This window comes from Lissotriton vulgaris, chromosome 4_1 (assembly GCF_964263255.1).
Source record: "Lissotriton vulgaris chromosome 4_1, aLisVul1.2, whole genome shotgun sequence".
Lineage (NCBI taxonomy): Eukaryota > Metazoa > Chordata > Amphibia > Caudata > Salamandridae > Lissotriton > Lissotriton vulgaris.
The window spans coordinates 2065714858-2065731272 of record NC_141691.1 but is presented as its reverse complement, the minus strand read 5'-3'; the positions used below and the strand labels follow the sequence as shown (position 1 = coordinate 2065731272).

The 16415-nt window shown below is 46.8% G+C and overlaps 1 pseudogene across 1 annotated transcript; it reads right to left on the bottom strand.

Moving 5' to 3' along the window:
• Positions 1-2717: 2717 nt before the first annotated feature.
• Positions 2718-15796, bottom strand: LOC147724996 (uncharacterized; annotated as a pseudogene). Its single transcript, XR_015309944.1, has 2 exons — positions 15584-15796; positions 2718-7339 (listed from the first exon to the last, which is right to left on the bottom strand). The product of XR_015309944.1 is annotated as an uncharacterized LOC147724996 (transcript).
• Between the last annotated feature and the right edge of the window lie 619 nt (positions 15797-16415).

Genomic DNA, 16415 nt, shown 5'->3' with positions numbered 1-16415 from the left:
CCACCATCACCACCACCACATCCCCCAGATCCACCATCACCACATCTATATGTGTGTGTGTGGCTCTCTGTGTGTGTAGGTGCAAATGCAACATTCTTGGATTTTCGTCACAATAAAATACACTGAACTTTAATCTTCACAAAAGTTATTTACAAACATTTAAGCTATTGCCATTATAAATTACAATAACTTTTATTTAAGTATTAATTATTTACAAAATTAAAAGCCATTGTTATTTGTAATATCAATACATCTAACTCACGTAAATACAACACACATTGCATTACAAATGCTATAGGTGTCACATTTGCGAAAGTTAAAACTATTGACATTGTAACTGACAAAGCTATTAATTTTGCTATTCTTAAAACCAACACAAATAAAAAAGGGTCATTTACAATACCAGTCGCTCAAACTTTCCTAATGCGAGACCTATTGCATTTCCAATGCTTGTTTAATTGGTCAGTGAACCAGGGCGAAATTTTCTCCCTACAGTGCACCATTCGTAGAGGGGCTGTCTTGTCCAGTGCCTTACCGACGGCGGACTCCAGGTGCATAGCTGCAAGATTGACATTTTCCTTTGGATCTCTTTGGTCTATCGCAAAATTCTCAGCGAAGGCAGCTAAAGTTATCTTTTTCATATTTCGACAAGATTTTTGGTTTTTATTTATTATGATTTCTGATCTGTGGCTGTTTATGGAGAATTTCACAAGAAAGTGATCGGTCCACAGTAGTGGAATAGGGGTGGCTATCAAGACATTAGGAGAGTTGGTGAATAGGAGATCAAGGGTATGACCAGCTTGATGGGTAGGGCCATTAATCTTTTGTGTCAGATTGAGGGTGTTCATAGAAGAGATTAATTTTTCTGTGTCAGTATTAGACGGGTCGTCAGCGTGATAGTTAAAATCACCCAATAATAAGAAATAGTCCGCTGTCAATACGTGAGGGGCTATAGTTTCCAATAGGATGTTGGCAAAGTCTCCTTTATTCCCAGGGGGTCGGTATAGCAAAGCCCCTTTCCATGTTTTTTCTTTTCCCAGGCTGTTCACTCTGAAAACTATGATTTCAGATTCATTTACCACAAGGCTTTCTATAATATGAACATTCATGCTCTCCTTAGCTGCTACCAGTACTCCTCCTCCTTTCCCCCTGTTCTATCAGATCTGGCTATAGAGTACTGCTGGGGAAAGGCTATATGAAGATCAGGAATGGCATGCTCGTGTAGCCATGTCTCAGATATAAAGCTCAGGTCTGCTTTTTCAAGGTCAAGAAGACTCCATATCTCCAGAGCGTGTCTTGGGATGGATCTGGTATCAAAGTATATGGCTGTATATTTTGCCTGTGAGGGGCTAGTGGAATTGGTCTGAGCATCATCTATCTTGATGCAGGTCTTCACTAATGGCTCTGGGTTAACAGCACAGGGTGCCTTCCGGAGATCAGTTAGTAGTCTTTCTGATACCGTAAAAAGAGGACAGATTAACTCTAATAGCTCATTTCGTGCATACCTGATATGAGGTGAGGTTGTTGTAGCCATTATCAAGGGTGAGGGTGCAGTAAGAAGACCGGACTATGCTGAGGATAGTGGTGTGGCAGCTGGCAGCGTTCTGGCGCGGACGGGCGCAGACGGGCTTGGCTTTGGCGCGCCGCTGCGCGCGTTCGCGCCTCCCTCGATGTTAAATAGGGAAGGGGGCCAGATCTACTAGAGCGCTACCTATTTCTTCCGTCTGGGAAAGCGGAAGTGAGTATGCTGCCTATGTGACCCTCCGCAACAAACGGCATACGCCGTGGCGGACCGGGGCCTGGGCAGAATTAATTCACTAGTTAATCAGAGACAATTGTAGGCAGTTTTTAAAAATAGTACAGTCGATTGTTACGGCGAATACATACAACTCCTTACCGATCTAAGAACTTTTAAATGATCCGAGAAAGGTATGGAATTTCAGGCTCATTCTGCTGCTCCTAAGTTGCAGTGTTCCAAGTTTGGATTGTTGTTGAACCAAGGTTTGGAGATTTTGGAAGAGGCATTTTTCTGTTGTAGTGGTGCTATTGAATCCATGATACTAGACATAGTAGAGTTATAGACGTCAGTGAGTTCAAGAAGATCTATCAAGACGGATTATATCATAACTAGGAGGAATTAGGATGTCTATGATAGGGGTGGAAGCGGGATTTAGCCATGTTTTCGTGAGGATGATGATATCTAGCTTTTTATTTTGGATGAGGTTAAAGATATCGGAGGCATGGTTACTGACTGATCTGCAGTTGAGTAGTACACATTTCAAGTGTGTGTGAGGTATGGGTCTGCATGATGTTCACTCTCTTGAGGATGTCACTATTTATAACTCTGAGATTATGTGAGGGTTCCCGGTGTGGGTTGGCATCAATGCCTTGAATTTGACCCAGAGGAGACTTGATATTGTCTAGGGTATTAGAGTATGAGGAGTAGATAGACCCTCAATATCACTGGTTAGAAGATTGGCCTTCATTCTTCTAGGGTGGGATGGGGCATTAGGGAGGGGTAAGGTTTTAGAGGTAGGGTGCGAGGCGTGCTGGTCAAGGCAAGGGAATGCACTAGCGGGCATGGGCAGCTTTCCTAAGGAAGTCAGAGAACTGATCCGGGTAAATGCTCAATTCAGAGGGATTTCAGTTCATGAAGTACATACGAGAGAAGGCGGAATTGGAGAGTTCTCTCTCCAAACACGTAGTCAGGTCTGAGTGTTGGTAAAAGAGTAGAGGTTAAGTGGTGAGATCCCACGTACGAGAGGTGCCTCGAGTAATGTCTGGATGGTCTGGGGCAGTGGTGCAATGTTCCGAGGGAGAGAGCGAGTTGTTAATGTCTTGCGGAGTCCCTGTTCGCTTTGATGGGTTGTCTGGTGAATTTGAGGGGGGGTGAAGGGACAATTGTATTGTGTGTAGGAGGTGGTCACAAAGAGGTTTAGTGGGTTGGGATGATTAGAGGCCAAGGAAGGCAGTTACCTGTACCCAACAGAGGATGACGAGGACAGTGGGATCATGGGAGGGAGATCAGGTGTAGCGATAAAAGGCGGTATCGCTTGAGGGGACATCCTGTCTTGGGAATCGCTGTATAACTGACTTGAAGTCGGCGAGGTGGGTGCAACAGTAAGCCTGATAATCATCTGAGTCGAAGGTCAACTGCAGTGATATGTTTTGTTTATTTTGATATTGAACATATACAATTATTGTCATTAACAAAAAATGGCAAAAAAAATAATTTAAAAAAAAGAAAAGAACATATACAAAATTTTCTACAAGTGTATATAGCTGGCTTAATGTTTGCAGTCGAAGGGTCAGCCAATGATCCATTATTTATAGATGTGGCCATGTTTCTGACCCTACCTGTACGTCATTAAGCATATAAGCAGTTTATGGTGCATTGGAGTGATATGTTTTGTTTGTTTTGATATTGAAAATATACAATGATTGGTTGTCATTAAAAAGAAATGGCAATAAAAATAATTTTTAAAAAAAAGAACATATACAAAATTTTCTACAAGTGTTTATAGCTGGCTTAATGTTTGCAGTCGAAGGGTCAGCCAATGATCCATTATTTATAGATATGGCCATGTTTCTCACCTTACCAGTACGTCAGTAAGCATATTAGCAGTTTGTGGTGCAGTAATTCTCTATTTTAAGCATTGTGCATCACGGAAAAGCACACACAAAAAACACAGTTGAAAGTTCGAAAATATAGGCAATTATATGGGAGCAGCATAGATTACTTATTTAACATTTTATTTAATATATCAGGGTGTACATACACTTGCTACACTAAATCAGCCTTTATTGAGGATGAATCCTCTTATGTCGGAACAGACCTATGCTTCGAGTGAATCTTTTCCCACATTCTTTCCATTTTTATGGTTTGTCCCTTGAATGGATTATTTGAGGTCTTAACAGTGTGCTGTTCAGATAGAAGCATTTCCCATATTCTGTTTGCCGCTATAGTTTGTCATTAGTATGAGTATTCTGATGTCTCAACAGGTTACACTTTAGAGAGAAGCTTATAAAACAGTTTTACACTGAAAGCGTTTCTCAGTAGTATGGGTTCTCTGATGCGCCACCAGGCAGCACTTCTCACAGAGGTATTTTCCACGTTCTGAGTAGAGGTAGGGTTTCTCACCAGTGTGACCTCCCTGATGCTCCTCTAGGTGCAGCTTCCAAATGAAGCTTCTTTCACTTCTGTGCACCAATACGGTTTCTAATCAGTATGAATGCTGTGATGGCTCAACAGATTCATCTTGAAAGTAAAGCGTTTCCCACAATCTGTACACGGAAAGGGTTTCTCACCAGTGTGGATTCTCTGATGCACCTCTAGGTTGCACTTCTCACTGGAGCTTTTTCCGCATTCTGTGCAGAGGTAGGTTTTCTCACCAGTGTGGATTCTCTGATGTCTGAACAGTGTGCTTGGATGAGAGACGCGTTTTCCACATTCTGTGCACCAATACGGTTTAGTATGAATTCTCTGATGTGACGACTGTCTTCTCTTTAAAGTGAAGCTTTTCCCACACTCTGTACAAGAAAAGGGTTACTCGCCAGTATGGATTCTCTGATGCTCCACTAGGTTGTGCTTGTGATTGAAGTTTTTTCCACATTCTCCGCAGTGGAAGGGTTTGTCGCCAGTATGGATTCTCTGATGCACCACTAACTTTTGTTTCTTACTGAAGATTTTTCCACACTCTGTACAACTAAAGGGTTTCTCACCACTATGGGTTCTCTGATGCACCACTAGGATGTGCTTGCGACTGAAGTTTTTTCCACATTCTCCACAGTGGAAAGGTTTCCCGCCAGTATGGATTCTCTGATGCACCACTAGCATTTGTTTCTCACTGAAGTGTTTTCCACACTCTGTACATCAAAAGGGTTTCTCACCACTATGGATTCTCTGATGCACCACTAGGTACCGCTTTTGACTGAAGTTTTTTCCACATTCTCCACAGTGGAACGGTTTCTCGCCAGTATGGATTCTCTGATGCAACACTAGTATTTGTTTCCCACTGAAGTGTTTTCCACACTCTGTACAACAAAAGGGTTTTTCACCACTATGGGTTATCTGATGCACCACTAGGTACTTCTTTTGACTGAAGTTTTTTCCACATTCTCTGCAGTGGAAGGGTTTCTCGCCAGTATGGATTCTCTGATGCTCCACTAGTTTGTGCTTGTAACTGAAGTTTTTTCCACATTCTCCGCAGTGGAAGGGTTTCTCGCCAGTATGGATTCTCTGATGCTCCACTAGGCTGGACTTCTGACTGAAGTTTTTTCCACATTCTCCGCAATGGAAGGGTTTCTCGCCAGTATGGATTCTGTGATGCTCCACTAACTTTTGTTTCTTACTGAAGTTTTTTCCACACTCTGTACAACAAAAGGGTTTCTCGCCACTATGGGTTCTCTGATGCACCACTAGGCTACGATTCAGACTGAAGTTTTTTCCACATTCTCCACAGAGGAAAGGTTTCTCACCAGTATGGATTCTCTGATGCACCACTAGGTGGTGCTTCTCACTGAAGTTTTTTCCACACTCTGTACAACAAAATGGTTTCTCGCCACTATGTGTTCTCTGATGCACCACTAGGGTGCGCTTCTGATTGAAGTTTTTTCCACATTCTCCGCAGTGGAAAGGTTTCTCGCCAGTGTGGATTCTCTGATGCACCACTAGCATGCGCTTCTGTCTGAAGTTATTTCCACATTCTCCACAGTGGAAAGGTTTCTCGCCAGTATGGATTCTCTGATGCTCCACTAGGTAATGCTTCTCACTGAAGTTTTTTCCACATTCTCCGCAATCGAAGGATTTCTCGCCAGTATGGATTCTGTGATGCTCCACTAACTTTTGTTTCTTACTGAAGTTTTTTCCACACTCTGTACAACAAAAGGGTTTCTCGCCACTATGGGTTCTCTGATGCACCACTAGGTTGTGTTTCTCACTGACGTTTTTCCACATTCTCTGCAGCGGTAGGGTTTCTCAGCAGTGTGGAATCTTTGGTGCTTTAACATACAGTACTTAAGGCTGAAACTTTTCCCCCATTCTGTACACTGAAAAGATTTTTCAATAGATTGGATTCTCTGATGCACCACTAGGCTGTGTTTTTAACTGAAGTTTTTTCCACATTCTGTACACGGATAGGGTTTCTGACTGGGATCGATTCTTTGAGGCTTCACCAGCATGGACATATTGGTTAAGCTTTTTCCACCTGCTGTACAGTGTTAGGGTTTCTCATTAGTATAGGTTAACTGATGTCTCAACAGCGTGATCTTCCGACTGAAGCCTTTTCCACAGTCCATACAATGATAAAGTTTCTCACCAGTATAGACTCTCTGATGTACCATAAGAATTGTTTTTGAACAGAAGCTTTTCTCACATTCTGTACAATGATAAGGTTTTTTACCAGTATGGACTCTCTGATGCACCAAAAGGTTTATTTTTCGAGGAAATCATTTCACACATTCTGTATAATTATATGTTTTTTCACCAGAATGGACTCTATGATAAATCAACAAATTCATTTTTTCCACATTCTAGTCAAGGATAGGGCTTCTCACCAGTATGGACTCTCTCGTGAATCAACAAATTGTCTCTCTGTGAAGTTTTTTCCACATTTGGTACAACTGTAGGGTTTCTCACAAGTATGGACTCTGGTGTCGCAACATCTTCTTTGGTTCAGTGAAGCTTTCCCACAATTTGTACACTGGTGTGACCTATCCTCAGATTTAACTATTTGATGGCTAACCAGCAAAGTTCCTTCAGTACAACTTTGCGATATTCTGTACACTGGTAGAGCTCTCTCCTGAAAGCATTCTCTGATAATACAACAGAAAGTTCAGCAAGTCAAGCTTTACTTGTACGTCTTACACTGGTATGGTGTCTCTTGAGAATATTCTGATGTTTGAACTGATTTTACATTAGAATGAAAACAATTACACACTTTGTACACTTGTGTGGATCAGCCTCATTATGGATCATCTGATGCAAGTACAGATGTGAGCTCTGAGTGAAGCTTTTCTCAGACGTACATTAATATGATTTCTCGTCTGAACTGAACATCTATTATACATATAGAAAACATTTACCAAATCCTTTTCGCTTTATGTAAAGATACCGGTTATCCCTTGGTCGGATCTTCACAGTAGCAATAATGATGAGCTCTGTATGAAGCTTTATCTCACACTAGGTCAGTGTTTCTCCTCGGAATAAACTGCACAATGAGTACACAGGGCCGGGCTTCAAGTGGATCTTTGCTTGGACTCTGCACATAGAAACAATTCTTCTTCTTGTGATGCAGCGCAGGACTTTTCTGGTGGTGAAGTGCTGCAGGTCCTTTTGATTCTGTGAACGAGAAACACATTTTTATACCTTTACAAATGAAAGGAAATCGCTGCGTTCAGCCACGTGGCTATAAAACGATGAAGCAGGATGAGAAAGAGTAATTTTGAGTGGGGAGGCACAGAAGAAGGAAGGCAATGGTGGCTGTCCTAGAGAGATTAAGCTCTGGAGTCACAGAGAATAAATGTGAATTATAGTTTCTCGATTTTAATTAGTGCACTAGTTTGTCCAGTGCACCACTGCCAAAGAAAAAGCCCAGTTTTGAGATACAGCCTCACTCTCTGTATGTGTTACTCTACCAGTTATGTTATGTTATAAATTTTTTATATAGCGCCTATCACCGCCGGTCTCTAAGCGCTTAACAGAAGAACATAACACACTGTTACCCCACACCCTCTGCTGTCTCCCCAATTAAGCTGAAGTCATTGCCTTTCTGAATAGGTGGGTTTTCAGTTTTTTTCTGAAGGGTAGTAGCTGTGATTCTTCAAAGTGGCCGGGAGCTCATTCCAAAATTGCGGGAGAAGCACAGACAGGGCCCTACCTCCTCTGGTTTTTAGCTTGAACCTGGGTTGAATCAAATTGAAAGTTTTTCCTGAGTGCAGAGATCTACCAGGAACATATCTCTTCAGACATTGCTTAATGTACTCTGGGGCTTTCCCAAAGAGTGCCTTATGGGCCACACAGAGACACTTAAACTGAACTCTGAATTTCACCGGTAGCCAGTGCAGCTTCTGGAGCAGGGGGGTTGCGTGCAAATTTCTGGGCATGGGGTAGATCAGCCTGGCTGCGTCGTTCTGTACTACCTGCAGCTTCCTCAACAGCTTCTGTGGCAAGCCGAGATATAAGGAATTGCCATAGTCGAGTCTTGAGATAACTGTGGCAGATACGATCGATTGCAGGGTGGAGGCTGATAAGATGGGGACTAGCTTTCGTAATTGCCTCAACACACCTGTGCAAGAGCCAACCACAGCTGAAACTTGAGGGGCCATCGAGAGGTCTGCATCGATCCTCAGACCCAGGCTTTTTACCACCATCCAAGGAGAGGGAGTAGTTCCTAACTCTGGGGGCCAATACAGGTCACCCCAGGGATTCCCTCGGTTGCTGATCACCAGCACCTAAAGTTTTATCAGCATTCACTTTCAACAGATTGTTAGTCATTCAGTTGACAGTGAAACTGAGCAGGTTCCTCATTGATTCCTGGGCCTCTTTGGTGACTTCCAGCTGAACCAATAGCTGGGTATCGTCTGCGTAATTGAAGATTTCGCAATTCCTACGCATAAGCTCCTTCACCAGCGGTTGTAAATAAATATTAAAGAGCAGGGGGGATAGTGCCGACCCCTGGGGCCCACTCCATGTCACATCACTAATCCCAGACAGCTGGTCTCCCAGCTGCACCCTCTGAGTTCGTCCTGACAGGAAGGATTCCAGCCACTTAAGCACCTGGCCTGTGATCCCCAGCTTAGCGATACGGTCCAGCAAGATGGTATGGCTGACCATATCAAAAGCCGCCGACAAGTCTAAAAGACAGTCTCAGTCTCTCGTAGATTTTTCCTTCTGTATGTTTTTTTGGCTATGATTCTCTCTCTCTCTCTCTGTCGGTCTCTTTTGTGACAATTATCTCAGTGACTAATCCTCTTGTTGCCAAGCAAGTACTTTAGAGAATCAGGGATGTGTCTTCTGGTAGCAAGTGACAAGAGAAGACAACAGTCAGTCAGTAATCCTCTTGGCTTCTTGCAGTCTTTGAGCGCCTCTGAGCTCCCTGTAGCCTCAGTGCTCCTCTGGGCTCCCTACAAACTCTAAATAGCACTGAGGCTGTGAAATGAAATGAAATGACCCTTGTGTTAAAATAATTACAGCATGACTTGTATGGCAAGGCTTGCATTATATCTATTTGTATGAAGATATTGCAACAAAAACTGCTGCTGTCATACAACCGCTGACCTGAGCAATCTCATGAGCCTGTGCCGCTATCACACAACAGCTGACCTGTGTAATCTCATGAGCCTGTGCCGCTATCACACTACCGCTGACCTGTGCAATCTCATGAGCCTGTGCCGCTATCACACAACCGCTGACCTGTGCAATCTCATGAGCCTGTGCTGCTATCACACAACCGCTGACATGAGCAATCTCATGGCCTGTGCCGCTATCACGCAACCGCTGACCTGTGCAATCTCATGAGCATGTGCTGCTATCACACAACCGCTGACCTGAGCAATCTCATGGCCTGTGTCGCTACTTTACACTTATCAGTCACAATGGAATTTATGTGTTGTGGATACTAAAATTGACATGGAAATGGATACTTACAATCATGTTCTTAACTTTAAAGGCAAAAGCATATATCAATTTCTCAACAATAACTGTAAAAACCCTAAGGGCGATCCATAGCAGCAAAGCTTTCCCTGTTCAGATTGCACATGCTTAGCCTTATCCATAAGAAACGTTGCTTTTTGCAGATTGTTAGAGTCAATATCCTTTCGTGGTTTCTCCTGACTTTTTGCCTTCTGACCTGTTTTTTCCGACTTCGTTTTTGCTGGCTTTAGGAATCATGGCACTTTACTACTGATAACCAGCCCATGAGCGGGGTGGGGTGTATTCCATTTAAAAAAATAGGACATGCACTTTTACGTTTTTAATCTACTGATAGTAAAATACACTTAAATTCATTTTTGATTTCTGCAAGGCCTATTGCTCCAATAGTTTAACATTTGGATTGCCTTATTATAGTCTAATTTCCAATGGGGCGGATATGTGGAACCCAAATTTCATGTCCATGGACTTACAATTTAAAAACACAACTGATGGTGAGTTGTTTTTTGTAAATAACTTTATTTTATTGATTGTATCAATTAAAGCAGACAACGGTACATTAAATCAGGGGAGGACACCCACTGCCCCCACCGGAGCCCAGCAGGCATACTCAAGAACCAAAGCATATAGCCCCAGCATGTACATTTGATATCCCATCAGCAAACATCCGGGACATAAGTGAGATACCTGCCCCCGGTCTATGAATGCCAATGGGGCTGTAGCCAACAACAAACGCGTCTTCCCCGAAACGCACCCATCCAAACTGAGGCTGCAGGGACCTCAGAGGAGCACTGAGGCTGCTGGGGGGCAGAGGAGCACTGTGGCTGCAGGGAGCTTAGAGAAGCACATACACTGCTGGGGCTCAGAGGAACACTGACGCTGCAGAGGCTCATGGGAGAACAGAGGCAGCAGGGAGCTCAGAGGAGCAGTGAGGCTGCAGGGAGCTCAGAGGAGCACCGAGGCTGCAGAGGATCATGGGAGAACAGAGGCTCCATGGAACTCAGAAGAGCAATGAGGCTGCAGGAGTCCAAAGGACCACTGAGGTTGCAGGAGCTCAGAGGAGCACTGAATGCTGAAGGAGGCTCTGAAGAGCATTGAGTCCGCAGGGGGTTCAGAGGTGCAGTCAGGCTGTGGGGAGCTCAGAGGAGCACTGAGGCAGCAGAGAGCTCAGAGGTTTGCTCAGAGCTTTGCTCAGATTCACTTCATTAAGCTGCATTTTATTTCGCCTGCTTGTTTACCGATTTGCCTCATTAGCGCTCAAATTATTTCATTGTGCTTGCTGTACATAACATTGTTTGCGCGTTTGCCAATAGCGCTCCGCTCTGCTCCCCCCTCCGCCTCCATTTTGTTTGTTGTTGTGGTCCTCGTGTGCCCGACCTGCCTCCCAGCTGAGCCGCCCTCGCCCCTCCCCCTCCACTCTCCATATATGACAGTAGCTCCCGCGCGCAGCATTCACGCGCAGCGACCGCGCCCCAGCCGCGCCGAAGGTAAGCCTGTCTACGCCCGTCCGCGCCCAGCGCCAGACCCCCTGGTCCCCGTGCTGCCCAGCCCTCCCGCATTACCTACGATGCCGCCACCCTCCTAGCCCTTAACCCCGGCCGTTCCCCCAACTGCGTCCAAGCCGCGCCTGGACACACCCATGGACCTTTCTCTTGCTACTCCTGCAAATTCATCGGCACCGACTACACCTCCGCTACGACCACACCACAGATCCACGACCCCAACCACCTACAATGCATCCTTCTCAACACCCGATCGGTCCACAGGCACGCCATTGACCTATGGAATCTACTAGACACCATCTCCCCAGACGTCGCCTTCCTAATAGAAACATGGATGAACACTTCCTCCACCCCAGACATCACCATTGCCATCCCCGAAGATTATAAGATCACACGCAAGGACCGTACCGGCCACACAGGAGGAGGAATCGCTATCGTCCATAAAAAATCAATCCGCATCTCAACCAGCTCTGACGTCAATCTCGCCAACTCTGAACACCTTCACTTCCAGATCCACATCGACCCCAAGACCACACTCAGAGGCACCCTCCTCTACAGACCACCAGAACCCCGCGCAAAATTCAGTGAAGACATCACGGACTTCATCACTCCACACGCGCTCCCCTCCAAAGACTACATCCTTCTGGGAGACCTAAACTTTCACCTTGAAAAGATCAACGACCGCAACACCACCACCCTCTTGGACAACCTCGCCAACCTCGGACTCAAACAACTGGTCACTTCCCCCACCCACATCGCAGGTCACACACTCGACCCCATCTTCACCTCCAGCAATCATGTCTCCTTCAGCCACACTACGGATCTCCTCTGGACTGACCACAGCTGCGTTCACTTCACCTACAACAAGCCAAAACACAGCAACCACCTCCAACCAACTCTGCAAAGAAACTGGAACAAAATCACCATCGACCAGATCTCCTCATCGCTCCTTCTAAACACCCCAGCCCACTCTTCTAACCCAGACCAAGCCGCCGCCAACTTCACCCTATGGTTATCCAACACCGCCGACACCTTAGCACCACTGAAAAAACGTCAAAGCAAACTTGGCAGCAAGAAAGCCTCATGGTTCAACGATGATCTTAAGAAGTCCAAGAAACTCTGCCGCTCCCTTGAAAAGGCCTGGAAAAGAGACCCAACCACCAGCACCAAGGACGCCTTCAAAAACGCCACCCGCACACACCACCAACTAATCCGAAAGGCCAAGAAAACAGCATTCAAGGATCGACTTGACAACAACGCCCACAACAGCAAGGAACTTTTCAACATCGTCAAGGAATTTACCAATCCCTCGGCCAACTCCAACGACATCACCCCCTCTCAAGCCCTCTGCGACTCCCTAGCCTCATTCTTCCACAACAAAATTGCAGACATCCACAACAGCTTCGACAACCAACCCGGAGACCAACCCACCCGACCATATGCTGAACATTCTCCCCCCTTGAACACCCTTAACGACTGGAACCCAATCTCCACTGAGGACACCATCCGCCTGATGAACTCCATCCACTCAGGATCCCCCACAGACCCATGTCCACACCACATCTTCAACAAAGCAGACTCCGTCATAGCACTGCACCTCCGAGACGTCATCAACTGCTCTTTCTACTCCGCCGCCTTCCCGGAAACCTGGAAACACACTGAACTCACCGCCCTTCTGAAAAAACCCACAGCGGACCCCACCGAACTCAAAAATTACCGCCCCATTTCGCTCCTTCCATTCCCGGCCAAAGTAATCGAGAAAGCTGTCAACAACCAGCTCGCCGCCTTCCTCGAAGCCAACAAATCCCTCGACTCCTCACAATCTGGCTTCTGAGCAAAACACAGCACTCATCGCAGCAACAGACGACATTCGAACTCTACTGGACAATGGAGACACAGTCGCCCTCATCCTCCTCGACCTCTCTGCAGCATTCGACACAGTCTGCCACAGCACCCTTTTACAACGCCTCAGAAACATCGGAATACAAGGAACAGCACTTGAATGGATCACCTCGTTCCTCACCGGAAGAACCCAGAGAGTCCGCCTCCCACCATTCAAGTCCGAGGCCACTGAAGTCATCTGTGGCGTACCACAAGGATCCTCACTCAGTCCCACCCTCTTCAACGTATACATGAGCCCCCTCGCGGCCATCGCCCGCCAACACAACCTCAACATCATCTCTTACGCGGATGACACGCAACTAATCCTTTCTCTCACCAATGACCCCAGCACCGCCAAGACTAACCTACACGAAGGAATGAAAGAAGTTGCCGAATGGATGAAACACAGCCGTCTGAAACTGAACTCGGATAAAACAGAAGTCCTCATCTTAGGTTCCTCCCCCTCCGCTTGGGACGACTCCTGGTGGCCAGAAGCCCTTGGAAAAGCACCCATCCCAACAGACCACGCACGGAACCTGGGCGTCATCCTGGATGCCTCACTTTCAATGAACAGACAAGTCAACGCCGTATCCTCATCCTGTTTCAACATTCTTCGCATGCTCAAAAAAACATTTCGCTGGCTCCCCACCGAAACCAGAAAAACTGTCACCCATGCCCTGGTCACGAGTCGACTGGACTATGGAAACACCCTCTACGCAGGTACTACCGCTAAACTCCAGAAGAAACTACAACGAATCCAAAACGCATCAGCCAGGATCATATTAGACATCCCGCGCAACGAACACATCTCTGCTCACCTGAAAGACCTCCACTGGCTACCCGTCAATAAGAGGATCACTTTCCGACTGCTAACCCACGCACACAAATCACTCTACGACAAGGACCAGAATGCCTCAACTCACGACTGTCCTTCTACACCCCCTCCCGCCAACTACGTTCCTCCAACCAGGCCCTCGCCACTGTTCCTCGCATCAACAAGACCACCATGGAAGGCAGATCCTTCTCTCACCTGGCTGCTAAGACATGGAACTCACTCCCCACTTACCTTCGCCTTACCCAGAACCACCTAGCATTCAGAAAGCAACTTAAAACGTGGATATTTGACAAGTAATCCTCCTCCCCTCCCTAAGCGCCTTGAGACCCTCCGGGTATGTAGTGCGCTATACAAATTCTCTGACTTGACTTGACTTGAGGTGCACTAAGTCTGCAAGGGACTCAAGGAGCACTGTAGCTGAAGGTGGATAAGAGGCTGCAGAGGGCTTTATGGCATACTGGAGGGCAGGGGCTCTGAGGTAACAGCAGAGACTGATCAGAGGTGCACTGAGCCCCACAGGTGCTTAGAAGTTGTACATTAAGCAGGTGAACATTACCTGCAGGATGACTGAGACAAAGACAGACCTGCTAAGTGCCACGCATCTCTTGTTAATGTAGCGCATATTAGTAATATAAATGCATCCCGGCAAGCATCAAACACTGGTGCACATACATGTAGCACTTAGTAGCGCTAAACTAAGCAAATAATGCTCTCCCAGTAAAGTCATTTCTTCCACAGCTGCTTTCAAGTGACAGGTCAATTTCTTTTGGTTATACAACGATGATTCAGACAGGCTCTCTGCCCCACAGACAGCACGGATGCCATGAAATCTGGGCTTGTGACTCTGCTTTTCTATGCAATTAATTTGCTATTTAATGGCACCATGTGGGCTGTCCACACTGCTTATTACCTACCCCCACGGTGGCTCGGATTCTCCCGAAGCAAGAAAGTGCTGAGAAGAGCAAGGAAGCTCCTCCATTGTCCCACCCAACGGCGTCTGGTCTCAGCAAAATGATCATGTCCGCCCCTGGCCTTAATACCAGAAACTTGATCCTGTCCTGGGCTGATGCACAAAAGATAACTGGTGGCTTAGAGCTCCAAGGCTCCCCACTCCCACCACACGGAAATAATTACCACAGACTAGACAGGTAAGATGCCTGCTCACACTCCAGTAGTCAATGTGTTTATAAAACAAAGGATCAAACACAGAGGTTTAATAATAAACCTACCTCCACTTACTGTCCCGGCCCGAGCCACCAACTCATCCCCCATCCCCCCCTTGAGAAACTGCTTCACAAGGGCGCAGGAACCATCAAGCGCCGAGAAGAACACCTACCTGTGCTAAGAAGGACTACTGGGGATCAACCAGGTACCAGTGCTCTACCTATCTCGCGCTCCCCTGCTCAGCCTGTGCCCCCTGTGTGGTCCTGAACTGAACTGCCTTCGAAGCGCTCCAATACCTCTAGGCGCTGTTCCCCCTGGACTGCCCTGTCGCAGCTGTGGTCCTGAACTGCCTAAATTGCCCCTCAGGTGCTCTCCTGCTGTCCCCCCTGAGAAGCGCTGTAATTTGCAGACCTGCTGGGGCTCCAGAGACCATTGTTGTGCCTCCAGGCACAGGGTGTCCCTGAGCGCTATACTGGCCGAGCGCTGACCCATCAAGCGCTGTGTGTGTCCTGAAAGCGCCGCCCCTTTGAAGCGCTGTCCTCCCCCACTCACCGCTGCAGCCCCGGTCCTCTGGGAGCTCCTGAAGCGCTGCTGATCTTCACCACGCGGCCCGGGGACTACTGGCGCGGCCCCGCGCCGCCTGGAAGCATCCGCGGCCCGGCGTTGGTCTGTTGAGGCCCCCACTGCTGATCGACTCGGCCCGGGAGCCCTCGGAGCTGGGAGAGGGCCGCCGCGTCACACAACAGGCCGCACTAGGCCCCGGGAGGCAGGAACACTCGCCTCACGTGACGGGGCGCCCGGCCTCGTCATTGGCCGCGCCCCCGCCCCCTGCCGCGCAGCCATTGGCTCAGGCTGACGCGCCCACCTGGCCTGCCTCGCGATTGGCCGCTGTGGCCGGGCCCCATCGCGCCAGTCTGCTGATTGGTGTCGGGACCTTAGAAGTCACCGAAGGTCAAGGAGCAGTAAACAACGCTGTCGGAGGGCTGTGAGGGGAAAGAGAGCCCGCCCCAGCAAGGGAATTTATTTATTTATTTATGCATTTTTATATAGCGCGGACTTTACCCGAAGGCGTCAGAGCGCTTCACATTAGGAACAGAAATTAAACATAATGAGAAACATTACAAAAGAGCAGATTACAAAAGCATACGTTACTTACATAAGGTAATAGTGACAATTGTGAGCAAACAAAATACATGAGGTAGTACAAATTGTGAGCAACCAAAAATACATGAGGTAGTAAAGGTAAAAGTGACAATTGTGAGCAAACAAAATACTTGAGGTAGTAAAAATTGTGAGCAACCAAAAATACATGCGGTAGTCAAAAGTGCACAAGAGGACAAGTGTGTAATTATAAGAGAAAACAGTATAATTTGAGGTATAATAC